Genomic DNA, 15,843 nt, shown 5'->3' with positions numbered 1-15,843 from the left:
ATCTGAAGTGCAAAATGATATAAAAAGGGATGAAGAATGCGTAAACTGAAAGTGTAGGCCAACTGAGAATCTTTTCAAATTGAAAAACTTTTAAATGCTAGTTTGACCAAACAAATCAAATCTGTAGCATTAATCTGGCCCATTGTTCCCATTATTAAGTGGCTTAACATGTTGCATAAGGGAGTTAGAGTGTAAAACAAGTAACTTTGTTCTCTATAGCATTTTTTTTTTCTTTTTTGGCCCAGGGAAAATGTTACCATGTGTTAGTACTTACATTGTATATTCTTCAAAGATGTGTGGCCCTGGAGGTTGAAAAATCATTTCAGAAATCGCACATCTAGTGATTCTAAACCCACATAATAAGTTTTGGAAGAACTGTTGTTGGTAGGTGACTTACATCATTTTTTTATTTTTTGTAGTGGGAATTAAAATCAAAACAAACATACAAGAAATCTATATACTTGTCACTTCTTTTTTTTTTTTTAATTTATTTTTTTTCAGTGTTCCAAGATTCATTGTTTATGCACCACACCCAATGTTCCATGCAATATGTGCCCTCCATAATACCCACCACCAGGCTCACCCAACCCCCTGCCCAAAACCCTCCCCTCCAAAACCCTCCAAATACTCCCCTCCAAAACCCTCAGTTTTTTTTTTCTCAGAGACCACAGTCTCTCATGTTTGTTTCCCCCTCTGATTCCACTTCTTCTCTCAAACTCCCAATGTCCTCCATGTTATTCCTTATGCTCCACAAGTAAGTGAAACCATATGATAATTGACACTCTCTGCTTGACTTATTTGTATGCTCCTTTGAGGTCAGTCCTAATTCAAGACCAAGGAAAAAGCATAGAAAGCAAAAGAAAGGTTTGCATGCCCTAATGTGATGAGGACACATCACACTCCACACATTATTCAAATATCAAAAGTACCTATATATTAAAATACAATTTTTGACATTACCTTTATTTCAGGAAGGTGAATTTGCTCTTAGTTTTCTCCAACTGATCTATTTCTAATTTAATCAACTCCCAGGCAACTTTTCCTTCTATTAGATAAACCTGGAAATTTTTAAATCTTCAATTAATCTTCTGTTCTGTTCATCAGGTATGCTGAGAGCTATAGGGGAAATCTCGCAACTCAAAATCTAGCCCCTCCGCATGGCCCAGGAGCTCTCTGTACTTCCATAGTCTGTTTCTTCCCCGTAATCTGCAACAGATTTTTCTTACCTTTTTTTTTAAGATTTTATTTATTTATTTGACAGAGAGAGATCACAAGTAGGCGGAGAGGCAGGCAGAGAGAGAGAGGGAACCAGGCTTCTGGGGAGCAGAGAGCCCAATGTGGGGCTTGATCCCAGGACCCTGAGATCATGACCAGAGTCAAAGGCAGAGGCTTAACCCACTGAGCTACCCAGGCGTTCCTGCAACAGATTTTTCAAAACCTCTCACTCTCATGAAATCTCCAAACCCATTGTTCTACTCTGACTTAAGAATTTCACCTACTTCACGATAAAGGAAAGGAGAGGTTCTCAGAGAACAGTCAACTTCATACGCCTTAATTAGGGGAATTCATCCAACTCCCTCTTCCCACCCAACATACCCTCTTACTCACCTCCTGACAAACAACCAAACAAAAACAATTAGAGATAAAGAAAGGCTATGGCTTCTAAATAAACTGGTAGTAACAAAGCTTGTCTTTTGTTTGCAAAGTGAATGAGATGATGCTTGTTAAAAGTTACTATTGTTCTATCTAATCCTTGAGATTGATAGGGATGTTGTTTACTTTTCTAGTATCTTCTGGACTTATCACAATCATGGCACCTCATGAATCCTTGACTGAATAGATTACTGTCCAAGTATAAACACAGAAATACCTAGGTGTATCTTGAAAGACAAAAATATACAAGACTTTTTAGTTGATATATAATTCCCTGAATAAGATCTGAAAAAGAATATTCTTAAGTTTAAATCTAAATTGGGTAGCTCAGAAGCAAAACATAGAATGTCTCCTTAGAAATAAAGTAGATGCAATCATTAACTTGATTGCAGAAAAGATTCTATTAAAAGATGAAAAATACTGAATTAGGTTGTCTAGCTAATTTCTTTTTGTCCAGCTGAGTTATTATTATAATATTATTACTTTTACTTTTACTTCTTTCTTTCCAAATCAGATGGACATTTCCATGAAGTAATAGGAAGCTCTGTTTCCCCAAGTTCCTTTTTAATTTCATCATTTTTGCCACATGTAACAAACAGGAGAAATATCAGGCAATTTTCCCATTGGAAGCTTCTAATTCAATAATTATTCATTTAAAGGGTAGCAGGGGGATGAGAGAGGAAGGGAAAAAAGAAATAAAATAAGGAAAAATGGAAAAGGAAATGAAAAAGAAGTAGAGAAAATAAGGAGACATGGAAATGCTAGAAAGATATAAGTAGACTCAGCCTGTAAGTTGGGGAATGGAGAAATTTATGTCCAGATTTGTTTTCAGACAGATCATGTGTCCTTGAGGAGAGGCAGAATGCTATTTCCCTTTTTCATTCTACATAGCCTCCACTCTGTTCTGTTTCATGTGGTCACTGAAAAATTATATTTACTTACCAACCAAGTAATCCAGCAGCATAAGTAGAGGTCTTCTCTCGCTGAATTGCCTTAAGGTATGAATTAAAATATAAACCTGTAAAATATCAATAAAGCTGACATAAAACTTTTTGTTCCCAAAGATAGAAAGCAAAAAGAGCATGGCCTTAGGGTAATATACTATGCCTAAAGGCTAACTGAGTCTCCTGCCACACATTATATTGGAGTGTTATTACATTTTGTCTATTAAAGGCATAGTGCCCTTGGGATTTTACAGGGTTTTGAACATAAATCCTTCTGCAGTTCAAATTTAGTTGATGCAGAAGTATATACCATGACTCTAATGTTCATGAGTGGGACAAAATACCAAATCATTTCTTGAGATGCCTAATGTGAGTGTCAAATTACCAGTCTTCACCAAGCAAAAGGGAATGCTAATTAAAAGGGTAGGACATGTTCCAGTTGTTCTAATCAAAGAGAGCTTAATCCTTCCATAAGCTGGCTGGCTTTGTTGGAGGAAATTCTGAACAACCTTGTTACTTTTGATAACTGTAAGCCACTGACTCATGGCCCCTTGACAGCTAGCTGAGCATGTAATAACATTTCTCTGTATTTGGGGACTGGCTTAGCTGGCTTTATAATAGATTATTGTGGATGTTAAAGTGAAATGTTAGTCTTTCTTTAAAGCTCTGTATTCCCCAGTAATTAAGGTTATAAAAAGGGCACTGAGCACAATATAGTTTCAAGGTCGCCAAACACAGATATAACAGCCTTCGGTTTGTGTAAATAAGGTATTAACCATAGGTTTATTCTGCGACTGTGTCATGAAAAATAGGTTTTTCAAGAGCAGTTTGATGAAAAAGTATTTTGAGGTGAATTTAAAAAATGTCTTTTTTTTCCCTTTTAGTTCCAAAGAAATTAACGAATAGAAGGAAAAACAAGTGGCATTACAGAAAGGCAGAAAAAAGGAAAAAAATATATACATATATATGTTTAAAAGTTGAATGCTATCAGTTAAAGAGGAAAACCAGATACCAGAGCAGAGTTCCATCCCAATACATTTGAGGTTATTGGGCATCACAAGAACCTTGGAGCAATCACAACCTTTGGTATGAAAATGTCTACAGAGACCACACAAACAAGGATTTCACTTTAACTGTCAAGGCAGTGACAGTTATTGGCTATTTGTGTTTCCAATCCATTGTAAATGGAAAAAGTTAAAGAAAAAGGTCACCCAAGAGAGACATTTAACTCCTTATTTCAAAGGAAGAAATTGATACAGTTTCACTGGACTTTTGAGTTTTGATATTCACTCACCATTTGAATCTGATCTTTAGGCTCATCATTACAATAGGGAGAAGCATTACATCATGTGTTCCGTAAGAAATACTTCTTTGGGTGCTCAAATGCCATATGATTTCAGATGAAGAAAAGAGGAAATATTTTCTATTTAAGTATTACAAAAGTAAAACAACTTCTTCTAGAGCAAGAAAGTCACACTAATGGTATAGATTTCTATGCAGAAGGGTCCTAGAGTTGGGAAAGCATAATTTATAGTGTCAGTAAGGCAATCATATTTTCATTCTACCAGATAAGATCAGGGCAGGTACTCCCCAAGGAGAGAGCCTCTTCGCTTCAATTTTCAACTGATGAAAGGGAGGATGTGCCATGCTTTATACTGCAGACAAAAATGTCACATCAGTAATTGCTATGCAGGTGCGTAAGTACATGCCAAATAAAACCATAAATTATATTTCTCATGCATTAGGCGTTAATTGTGTCAGTAGTTAAAAGAACAATTACCACATAATATGTACCTTTTTAAAAGATAGAAATAATCAGGAAAATCATTCCAATAACCTTTTGTGAAAAATTAAGGCTTCCTTTCAAGGTATTTTACATCTTTGTGCTTATGTTCTAAGCAGAAATCTTTTAGTCAAATTCCTGCCATCGAATGCCGTATATAATATATTGAAGACTTCAAAAATGTATCCAACAAAACAATAATTAGTGATATAATGAATTCATTTGAAGTTATGTGATAGAATAAAATGACACTCGCATAATTTTCAGGAAATTAAAGCCATTGAAGACGTCACCAACCCGTTTCTCTCCCCACACAAATATATTCACTTCCTCCTTTGTAAGAGACAAAAACTAAATAGCTTTGTAGCTCACACCCATAAACCCAGTATCCTTGTTCAGTTTGCTCCTCCCCTCTGCTCTGTCCTAGGTATAATGTCATCCCACATTTACCCAGTCTCTGCCAGAGCCCTTTCCTGGCATGATTCAAGCAGTTCTTTGGGGGAAAGGAGTGTCTTTTGCCTCTCTGGCCAGAAGGCAATGAGGACACAAGCACTGGGCTGACACTTGCTGGGTTTCCAGTAACACTGAGAAATGAATGCATAGAGGAAAGTAGTGACAGGTGCAATGATTACTAACTCCTTCTGGTCTACATGGTACTCTAAGGTTTTTATACCCATAAACACAGGAAATACGGGAAATACATTTGTGTTCCTGTCAGATTTTGTTGTTGTAGATGTTGTTATTAAGCTGCTATATAGTAATTACCTAAGATGCCTAGAACTTGCATCTGAATATGACTCAACCATTTCCCAGATAAGAGGTCTTGATAAAGTGTCTAAACCTCTCTGTGAGTCAGTCCCCTTATATTAAATTAGGAAATAATTGTACCTGACTCATGGGAATGTTATGAAGATTAAATGAGTTAATATACGTAAAGAACTTTGAACAGTACCTGGCACAAAATAATTACAACAACAGTAGTAAAATAATATTAGGTTTTATTAAGGCCACTTAAATTGATTATGACTTTTAATCATAACAAAAATCCATATCAGGTTGCTTTTATTCCTCTCATTTTCCAGAGAAGAAAACTGAATTAAAGTCATAGTCCTGGCATCGCATTCCAGGTTTGTTTGAATCTGATTATTATATTCTTTCCCTCTTATTACATTACCCCTCATAATGTTAATATGAAATTCATCCCATTATATTATTGTTTATTATATATGGGTCTGTTTTTTCTACTAGATCATAAATCTTGTGAGGGTGGCAACTATATTAAATTCATGTTGCTAAACTGAGTGCTTAGCAATGTTCTTGTGCTTCCTCCCTCTCCCCCAATGCTTTCTCTTGCTTCTCTTCTGTCCTTCCTTTCCCAGGTCAAAGACCTGTGCAAAAGGGTCAGTCAATCTACTGGAAATGATTTGGTCTGGGTCTCTTGGCTGCCCAAAGTTTCCCTACTGCCACAGAACATTGTCACCCAAGCAAATGCCATGTTTGCTTCTTTTCCCTTGGTCTGAGAACTTCCCCTACTTAATTCCTGCAGGTGCTATTTCATGCTAGTGATCTCCTCAGTGGTCTGGATTTTGTAGGGAGTTTCTGTTATAACTCAGCTTTGTATCTATAGCCCACCTCTCTCCAATCTTCATTACCTTTGAGATGTGCCCCCAAGATCACCTTGCCTTTGATTCTAAATTCCCAGCATAGATCCCTACTATGGACCTGTTAAACTTGATTATTAATAACTGATCACTTCCATTGTGGATTTGTATTCCTTCTTGCTAGCTACAAGATAAGTCTCCCAGTACTACACATACCGCAGAAGACCACCCTGTTGTTACAAAGTCATGTATGCACAGTACATGTAAAGCCAGAAGTGTTGAGGGCTAATGCGGATAGGTTTTATAAAGCCTCCACGTGTCTCAAGGGCTTAAGAAAAGCCTAGAAAGCTTCCAGGGATAAGTTGTGTCAGCCAAGATTACTTACAATTGTACTCCGTAAAGATGGTTCATACTGTATTCTCCTTTACTTTTAGCCATGTACTTTTTTAAATATCTTAATCACCAAACCAACTTTCCTAGTATTTGCAACATATTTCCAGTTATCATGTATGATGTGTTGAAACATCCATTATCTACTACTCTGAAATAATAGATTTTTTTAGTAATTTTATATATCTATTTGTTCAAAAAAGTAAATATACTTATAATAAAAAACTAAAATATCTACACAGTCAATAACAGACTATACTAAATAGTCTCAGAATGTCAAGAAAGTTACTAATTCATTTTAACCTATGGAAGTTAGAAAATCTTTGTTTAAGAGTAATACATTTTTTCACTGTAACATTGTGACTATCATCACAGATGAATATCCCAAAAGTGGTAGGTTGGAAACATGTAGATAGAAATAATGTATCCTTTCTTAATAAATTTTAAATAATAGGGAGTAAACATAAATAATATCTCAGTTAGCTCTCTATAGCAGTTCATGATAAACAGATAACAAATTATTACTTAGAGATTGATGGTAGCATGTAAATCAGCATAACAAATTTGTCACACTAGTTGACATTACTACTGAAGCTAGACATTTCTGTATTCTATGAACTAGCAATTCCATTTCCAGTTATACAACAAAAAAGAAATGAATAATTATGCCAAAGATTGAAAAGAATGTAAGTAGCAGTGCTATAATAGCTTCAAACTGGAACCAACCATAATGGATCATCAGAGTAAAGTTTTAAAAGTAAACAAATTGGGACATAATATACTAGAAAATAATATAAAGCAATGACAATGAAAAAATAAATAACAACACACAAAAACATAAATAAGCTTCACTTCTGTAATATTGAGGGGGAAATCTCAGGTCTAAAAAAGAAATATATGTACAGTATAGATATATTTATATGAAATTCATACGAAACCAATCTAATTTTGTTAAAAACCAGGATAATGCTTATCCTTTGGGGGCATGTAGAAATTGGAATTGATTACAAAAAATTATTCTAGATAATTATTCTTGATAATGGTTACTTGAGTGTATTTGCGTCTTGAAAGTTCATGGAGCTACACACTGATGATCTGTTCACCTTCCATGTTGTATGTTATCCTTCAGTAAATAGTTTACCTAAACCAAAAAAAAAGGAATCATAAAACAAAGTATTAAAAATGGCAACATGAGTTTACGGAAGGTTTCATTTAATCCCAGTGCAACTGACCAAGGGCTTGTGAAAATATGATTAATTGGAGTCTTGAAAAAAGTATGGGAGTGATTCCCCATAACTCATCTTGATAGAAGTATCTGTTAGAATAAAGTCTTTTTTTTTTTTTTAGAATGAAGCTTAACTAAAAATAACAAAGAAAGAAAAGAGAGAATAAAGCTTAACTAAAAATAAAAAAGAAAGAAAGAAAGAAAGAAAGAAAGAAAGAAAGAAAGAAAGAAAGAAAGAAAGAAAATCAAATGAGTCAGTAGCTTAAGAAAGACAAAAATGTATTTCTCATTAAAAAAGAAATTTAGAGGGCCCCCGCGTGGCTCAGTGGGTTAAGCCGCTGCCTTCGGCTCAGGTCATGATCTCAGGGTCCTGGGATCGAGTCCCGCATCGGGCTCTCTGCTCAGCAGGGAGCCTGCTTCCTCCTCTCTCTCTCTCTGCCTGCCTCTCTGCCTACTTGTGATCTCTCTCTGTCAAATAAATAAATAAAATATTAAAAAAAAATAAAGAAATTTAGAGATATGCCCAAGTGAGGTATGGCAGGATCCAAAGTATTCACCAGACACCAGCCTCCCATGTTTTGGCTGCATCATGGTGTAGATGTTGGTGTATGGCTAGATGTTCAGTCCCAACATGACTGCTGGAAATGCAGCTGTAGCTTCCCAGCCAAGTTGCTGAGTAGAAAGAGGAAGTGAAACAGAAAGAAAAGAATGGATTTTTAAGTTGAATCATTTTTCTTTAAACCATTGTCTAATGGGAGCTACATTCCCCTTCATATCTCATTAGTCCCACAGCCACAATTATCCTAGGAGGAAGTTGCAAAATGCAGTGTTTCATTCTGAGAGGTAAAACACTGAATTGAAAATGAGGCTGTCCTTAACTGAAACAGGATAGAAGAATTTGTGATAGGTGGATAAAATTCTCTGCCATGGTAAAAAACAGTAAACTGGTTATCACTAAAGACATACGTTTTAAAACACCAGCTTAGAAGAGTAGAACTGATTTTGAAGTAAATAAATTGTTATCTCTGTAACCATAGAGGACAACAAAATGTAGCACCCATCTTTGTAGAACACTAGTATAAGTGGCCATATTTCCTAGTCTTATTTCATTTATTTGCATTTTCACAGATATACCTACATCCAAAGAAAAAGAGAAGTAACTAGAACAAGACACATTTTCTTTGTTAATTTCATATTTAAAAACAGGTTTTGTAAATGTTTTGAAGTACCTCAGAGCCCAAAGTCCCCCCTATGTAAGGAGGGGTTCACCATTAATGATAAGTCTCTTTGTTTTATAAACTCTTGCCTCATCTTTCCATGAGAAACTGGTTAGGCACAATTTGCCTTAGAGGCTTTCCCTGAAGTTAAATGCACTTAGCAATCATTATAAATGGTATTTGTTATAGTCAGATTGAGCTGCTATAACAAAAATACCATAAACTGGATGGTTTCCAAACAACAGAAATTGATTTCTCACAGTTCTGGAGGCTTGAGTCCAAGTTCAGTGCGCTAACATAGGCTCTGTGAGAAACCTCATCCAAGTTGTAGATTGCTTTCTTGTGGTATCTTCATATGGCAAAGAGCAGAGTGAAGTAAGCTCTCTGGTGTGTGACTCTTAGGATGATAGTAATCCCACTCATGAGAGCTCTTGGTATGACTTCATCAGATCCTAACTATATCCCAAAGACCCCACCTCCTAGTATCTAAGGGTAGGGTTTCAACATAAAAATTTTGGAGGGGACACAAACAATCAGTCTATAGCAAGCATTGAGAAAACTTTTACACTAACCAAGCTATAGACAAGTTTCAGTGTACTCTGCCAAATTTCTTCAGGTACAAGGTTTCAGTTTATAGGAATTATTTTGAAATGGTTAAAGACCCCCCTACTAGGTTGTACATCCCTTGAAGTCAAGAACAATTTATTCCTGCATGTCTCTTGAATCTAGTAGAGTGCCCAGTATTTAATAAGCTTTTAAAATTTGATTATGGAATAAATGAATTGGATCCTGGCAACAAAAGGATCCCTGCTGTGCATACACATGAAATGTATTCTCTCCCTGTATAAAGTGAAACTAATGATGTATGAAGTGAAACATGGCGGCTCGGCACTTGAATCTCAGTGTGGGTACGTGACCACTTCTCACCAATGGAATGTGAGCAGATATGATGAGGAAGTCCTAGGGCCATGGCTACTGAAAAGCAAGTGCATTGTGCTCTCTCCTTTTGCAAGTTTGAAGTAGATATTTTAAGATACCAGAGATGGTGCAGCCATAAAATGGAGCAGAGCTAGGTCATTGTATCCACACTTGGAGTAAAGCTATTCCAAAATAAGAACAGCCACATACATACATTGGATTCTTGACTGAGCAAGAAATGACTTATTGTAGTAAGCCATTGAGATATGGGGATTTATTTGTTCAAACAACAAACATAACCATGACAAAGGCAAAAATCACTCCCTAGAGATAGAGTTTATGTTAATGTTCTAAGAGAATGTGATCTCTGAATAAGGGAAAGTCAAATGAATGCTTATTGAATATAGACTGAAAAAGTTTCATGTAGCAGCATCTGAACTTACAACCTGTATGAGCCACTTTGGATTTTTTTTTTTTTTTTTTTTTTAGCATACATATACCTATATGAAAATACTGTTATTTAGTTTCTGCCATCAGTACCTAGGAAAAAGAACTACTAAGACATTATTAAATACACATTTTTATGTTCCCTACTTTGAAGTACCAAATCATGTGAATTCTTTTTCTACTTCAGGGTTTCCAACCTCAGTATTATTGACATTTGGGGCCAGATAACTCTTGTTGTAAGGGATTGTCTTGCATATTGTAGGATGCTTAACAGCATTCCTGACCTCTGTTCAGTAGGTGCCCATAACATCTTGCCAATTGGGACAACCAAAAATGTCTTCAGACAGGAGATAATGCAACATGACCCCTATAGGGAGGCAAAATGCCTCCTGGTTGAGAATTCTGTGATTTGAACCTTCTTATGTAATTTAATTACTTTTGTTTACTTCTGAACTGTAAGTATGTATTATCAGAAAAGGATACCTGGTAGATTATTATGCAGAATGTTCCATTTATTTAAATTGACTAAACTTATACTAAAATATATTCATTGCTTTTTAATTAAAAAACACTACAAAGTATAGGGGTGCCTTAGTGGAAGTGTCAGTTAAGCTCCCAACTCTTGGTTTCAGCTCAGGTTGTGATCTCAGGGTCCTGAAATCAAGCCATGCTTGGAGTCTGCATAAATTTCTCTCCTTCCCATTCCTTATGATCCCCTTGTGCTCCCCTGCCCACCATGCTCTCTTTCTCTCTCTTTCTCTAATAAATAAATGAGTAAATCTTTAAAAAAAATCTATAAAATACAAAAATCAATAGTAGCAAATCAGATTAATCTCTTTTGGGATTTGATGCGAACACCTTTAAATTATATCAATATGGGGCACATAGTATGCATTCAAAAAACCTATTGATGATATTTTAATCCCCTCCTGAGCTAACAATTCCACCAAAATATGTGTTTTATATGGACAGATACAGTTCACGCATTTATTCAAGAAACACTAAGTTACTAAAGATAAGTTTTATGTTAAGTACTAGAGTCACAAAGAAGAAGAAATTTCATAATTATGATAGTTTCTTGAAACATTTTCCAGAAAGACTTTATTACTCCATAAAAGCTCTACAAGGCATACAGTGCCTATTATACCCACAGATTTAGATATATAAAAATAAAGGTTTACAGTTGCTTTTCCTTAAAAATCTATATAAACATTATTCAACAAGAAAACTTTGATATTTGCATTTTATAGTTTTGATATTTAATTAAGAATGTAAGCAGGAGTATTAAATCAAATTTTTTAAATATACACATTTGCATATATAATGGTATAGCTATCACAATGTATATAGTGGAGATATAAAACTTTTTTTTGTTTTTTTTTTTTTTTTTCAAACTTCAAGGCATTTTTATCCAGCATTCTCGCAGGGCTCAAAGTATAACCAAAAGATCAAGGGAGGAGTGGGGGAAAATGGTGAATCATTCTGGGTTCCCCATGATTAGTGTATCACTTTAGTCACAGAACAAGATACAGAGATCTTTTAAGTGGATTTGCCTTTCCAGTGGGTCCTTTGTTGCCCAAGTTGATGACAGCAGGAACTTTAGAACCACGCTTGTTAATAAGTCTGTATTCATTAATCACTTGCATTCACACTTAAAAACAAAAACTAACAGAAGGAAAAAAAAAAAAAAAAAAAAAAAAAAAACTATTCAGTACCGGAGATTAAATAACCTTGTGTAGTCTCTTGAAATAAATTTGATTCCTTAAGAAGTCTAATTACTTTCAGTTGCCTTTTTTTTTTTTAAATAACTATATATATATGTATATATATATATTTGTATATATTATCCTGTGATTCTACTTATGGTTCCTCTGCTGCGTTGAAGATCTAGGAGCATAAAAGCCTTGTGTCCCCCATGAACGGTGGCTCTAATGCTGCAGAAAGGTTACAAATAGGCAGTCTGGTCCTTCATTGATCTGGACTATCCATGGCTTCATTGTAAGTGATTATTTGCTTCTGCAAATTCCAAACAGATTCCATTTCTTTAGTGTGATATACAATAGCAGCCCTCAGGTCAAAAGAACCCCAGCTATCATTTCTTTCTAGGCCTCTCTGGTATCTCTGTTCTTTGGCGGAGCCTAACAAAGTGTTCGTAGGAGATATAAAACTTTTTAAAGAATTTCATATCTTATGTCTGTTGCTTCCATTAGGATATTTTGAGAATAATTTTATCAATCAATTTGTGAATGCTCTGCATCCTCTTTTTATTCTTTAAGCCAAAATGATTACTCATAAAATTCATGCTCCAATATTTCAAAATAGGAAAAGTGAAAGAAGACTTAGATCAATACAGCTATGTTTAAAGTCTTTGATAGGTCCCTTTCTTAAGATCTTCAGGAAGTCTTTAAAAGCTTGATTTTGATCATTTGTTTCACTTGTTTTTAAAGTCAACTGAAAACAATTTTCAAGTCAAGGCTTAATCATCACAATTCATAGCCTCTTTAGAATAGAACGTGCATTCTTTTGTACCAATGCATTTCTAACATTTGTCACTTCTTCCAATGTGTTTAAAGCTAACCTATCAAGAGTTTCTTTCCTATTTGTGAATGTAATGCTCAGAGGTTCCAATTGATTTGTTAATATCTAGACAATCTCTAGAGACGTTGAACTGTGCAGGAGTTTGCTCCAACTGCTCCTGTCCACTCCCAGTGTCCTTCATAGGACACAAGTGCCAAGACAATCAGCCAGAGTGGAGGAGGAAGAGTAAAATCCACGTAATAACAGCCTGCTTAGCTGGTAGCTTTGTAGGCATGCATGTCAGTGACAACCGTGTCCAGAATTCAGTAGGTTCTCAACTAATATTTGCCAATTGAAGGAGGAATGCTTGAACCTCAGAATGGACCATGTCTAAAGTGGACTGTATGACTACCTGGTCCAGCTAGACACATTTTGAAATAGGTAGACACATTTGGTAGCTTCAGAGCTTGCTACGGTTATGACGGACGTCTGCAGAATGTAGGGTTGCCTTTAAAAATCATACTGTGAATGGCAAAATATTAAAGTACAAGTTAGAAACCAGTTCTTAATTTTTACTAGAAATAGAGCCTTCCCTTTAGAACAACATGCTCCAAAACAGCTTTTGAAACATTTACCTAAAACATGAGCAAATAAATAGATTTTACAACCTCTGGGGCATTTTCAGTCTGCTTATATCTTTAGCCATTCCTCTCCCATTTAGAATAAGAATACTGGCTCCCACCATTCCATAACTGCAATATTTACTCTGGGACTCAGAGTTCCAAACAGTCCCTTTAGCTGCTGGCAGTTTGGGTGATAGATAACCTCTGGTGTTTCAGGACTCGGATGTTTCGGTATCCCTGCACTTGAGAGCCTGGTAAGACTCTGCCTCCTTCCACTACACACGAAATTGTTAATTAGCTGATTATCCTAACACCTTAGCTAACACTCTTATCTGAGAATACCTTCTGCTTACACTGGCATGATACAAGGGACAGTACCTTGCATGTGGCTTCTCTCTGCCAAGCCTTGATCCTTCAATCTTTCTCCTTCCAGACAAAACAAAAATGATGGGGTGCAGGGTAGGAAAGATGAACCATCTCCTTACTCTGTAGTCTACTCTGTAGTCTATGTCAGCCTGAACCAGCTCTGTGGTTTTTCCCTACTAATCATGATCAGATTATAACCTGAAAAGTATGGGAAATAAATTATGCAAAAGCCTTCAAAAAAACCTGTTTTTTCCCTCTCTTTTTGGGGGTAGGGGAAAATGGTCCGCAAGTACATCACTTCCTAAGAGGGGGTCATCTCAGTCAGTGTTATTTGGATTACTTTCCTCTTCTACTGTGATTCTTTTCCATTAATCTTTTCAAACCTCCTTCTACACATACGTATCTTTGTATACATATGCAAATATATGCACATACAGACAAATCTTGAACAGTAAACACTGAAGTTTTCTCAGTTTTCTCTTCAAGCACTTCCAACCCACAACTTCTCTTTCTTAGAAATGCCTAAGGCATTAAAATGACATCATAGAGGCAATAACATGCCTTTACCACATAAATACTAATCTGGGGGAAACAAAGAACTATTAAGGGTCTATATTTGGAAGCTTTCACTTTAACAAGTTAATATGTAAAGACTTTAAAAGAATAATGTATTTTTTTTAAGATTTTTATTTATTTATTTGACAGACAGAGATCACAAGTAGGCAGAGAGGGAGGCAGAGAGAGAGGAGGAAGCAGGCTCCCCGTTGAGCAGAGAGCCTGATGAGGGGCTCAATCCCAGGACCCTGGGACCACGACCCGAGCCGAAGGCAGAGGCTTTAACCCACTGAGCCACCCAGGCGCCCCAAGAATAATGTATGTTTTTACTGGGCAATTTATCATACATTTTGAAGAAAAAAAATTATTATCCTTAACAAATCTGTAATAGCTAAAGTTTAGGTCAACTTTATCTATCTTGTCAAGGTCAGTTATTTGGTAAGTAGTGATCACTTCATCCTTGAAAATCTGGCTTGTGATAAATAATTTCCAGGTAATAATTATTACTTCTGCTACTTATAAAGACACTTTGAGTATGGGGTCAAACTAACTTTTCACTAAATCAAAGCAGGGAAGCAGATGCTTAGAATACGGATGATAATTAAGTCATGGCCTTGTGAGAACAAAGACTCATTTGAAGAAGGCATTTACATGCTGGACTCATTTCTTTTGTTCTTGCTTTGTTTAGCATCTCATGGTAATTTAATTCATGAGAGATTTGAGAAACATATTGATTATATTTATTATGTGACAGCATATCAGCACTTCAGAAAATCTTCCTGTACCTTGGGGATCAATGTACCTCTGTTTCTAGTTTTGTGGTAAAGTTAAACGTACTTGAATTTTGAATCTTATCAAAAGATGGACAATGAATTCTACATCGGTTTCTTGGATTTACAGATGATTGTTTATAGATGTCTCCCTACAAAGATTCGAAAAAAAAAAACCCCAGAGTCATGTGAGTTTGGACAAATATGATTAGGCCAAAATATAAAATCCCACAGGCTCACTATTTATGTTAATAAAGCCAAGTTCTAATCATCATTAAATATTTTTTATGATTTTTTTGTGCACAAAATAGAAAAAAATTTTTTGGGATACTTTCTCCTTTTTATACAGATACTTAAAGCCCAGCTTATATTCTTTTATTCCTACTGGACAAAGAAAGAAAATAAAGCATAGCATATCAAAATGGTCTGAAAAATGCAGTTCCTCATATACTTCAAAGAAAAAACCTCATCTCTAAAATATAACCTTAAGCATTAGAAATTTTCTCAACCAGACTGGAATTGCACAGCAAATCCTAACAGATGAAAATAATCTTTATTTAGTTATTCAACAAATAATTACCATGCATTTCCCATCTGCCATGCATGGTGCTTTTTAATGTAAAGGTAGCAGTAGATATTCTCTGTTGAAAATGAAAACATCAATGAAAATTCCAAACAAAAGGCTCTTAGAGCCATTTATAGAATGCACAGAATGAATAGCTCGCCAAGCAAATTGGGAAATAATCAGAAAGAAAAGCAGAAGGAAGGCAAATAATTTATTATATGAAAAGTGTCTAAAAAAATGTGTCTAGCAACTTCAGATATTGCCAGGAG

Source organism: Mustela erminea, chromosome 15 (assembly GCF_009829155.1).
Source record: "Mustela erminea isolate mMusErm1 chromosome 15, mMusErm1.Pri, whole genome shotgun sequence".
NCBI lineage: Eukaryota > Metazoa > Chordata > Mammalia > Carnivora > Mustelidae > Mustela > Mustela erminea.
This window is presented reverse-complemented; position numbering follows the sequence as displayed.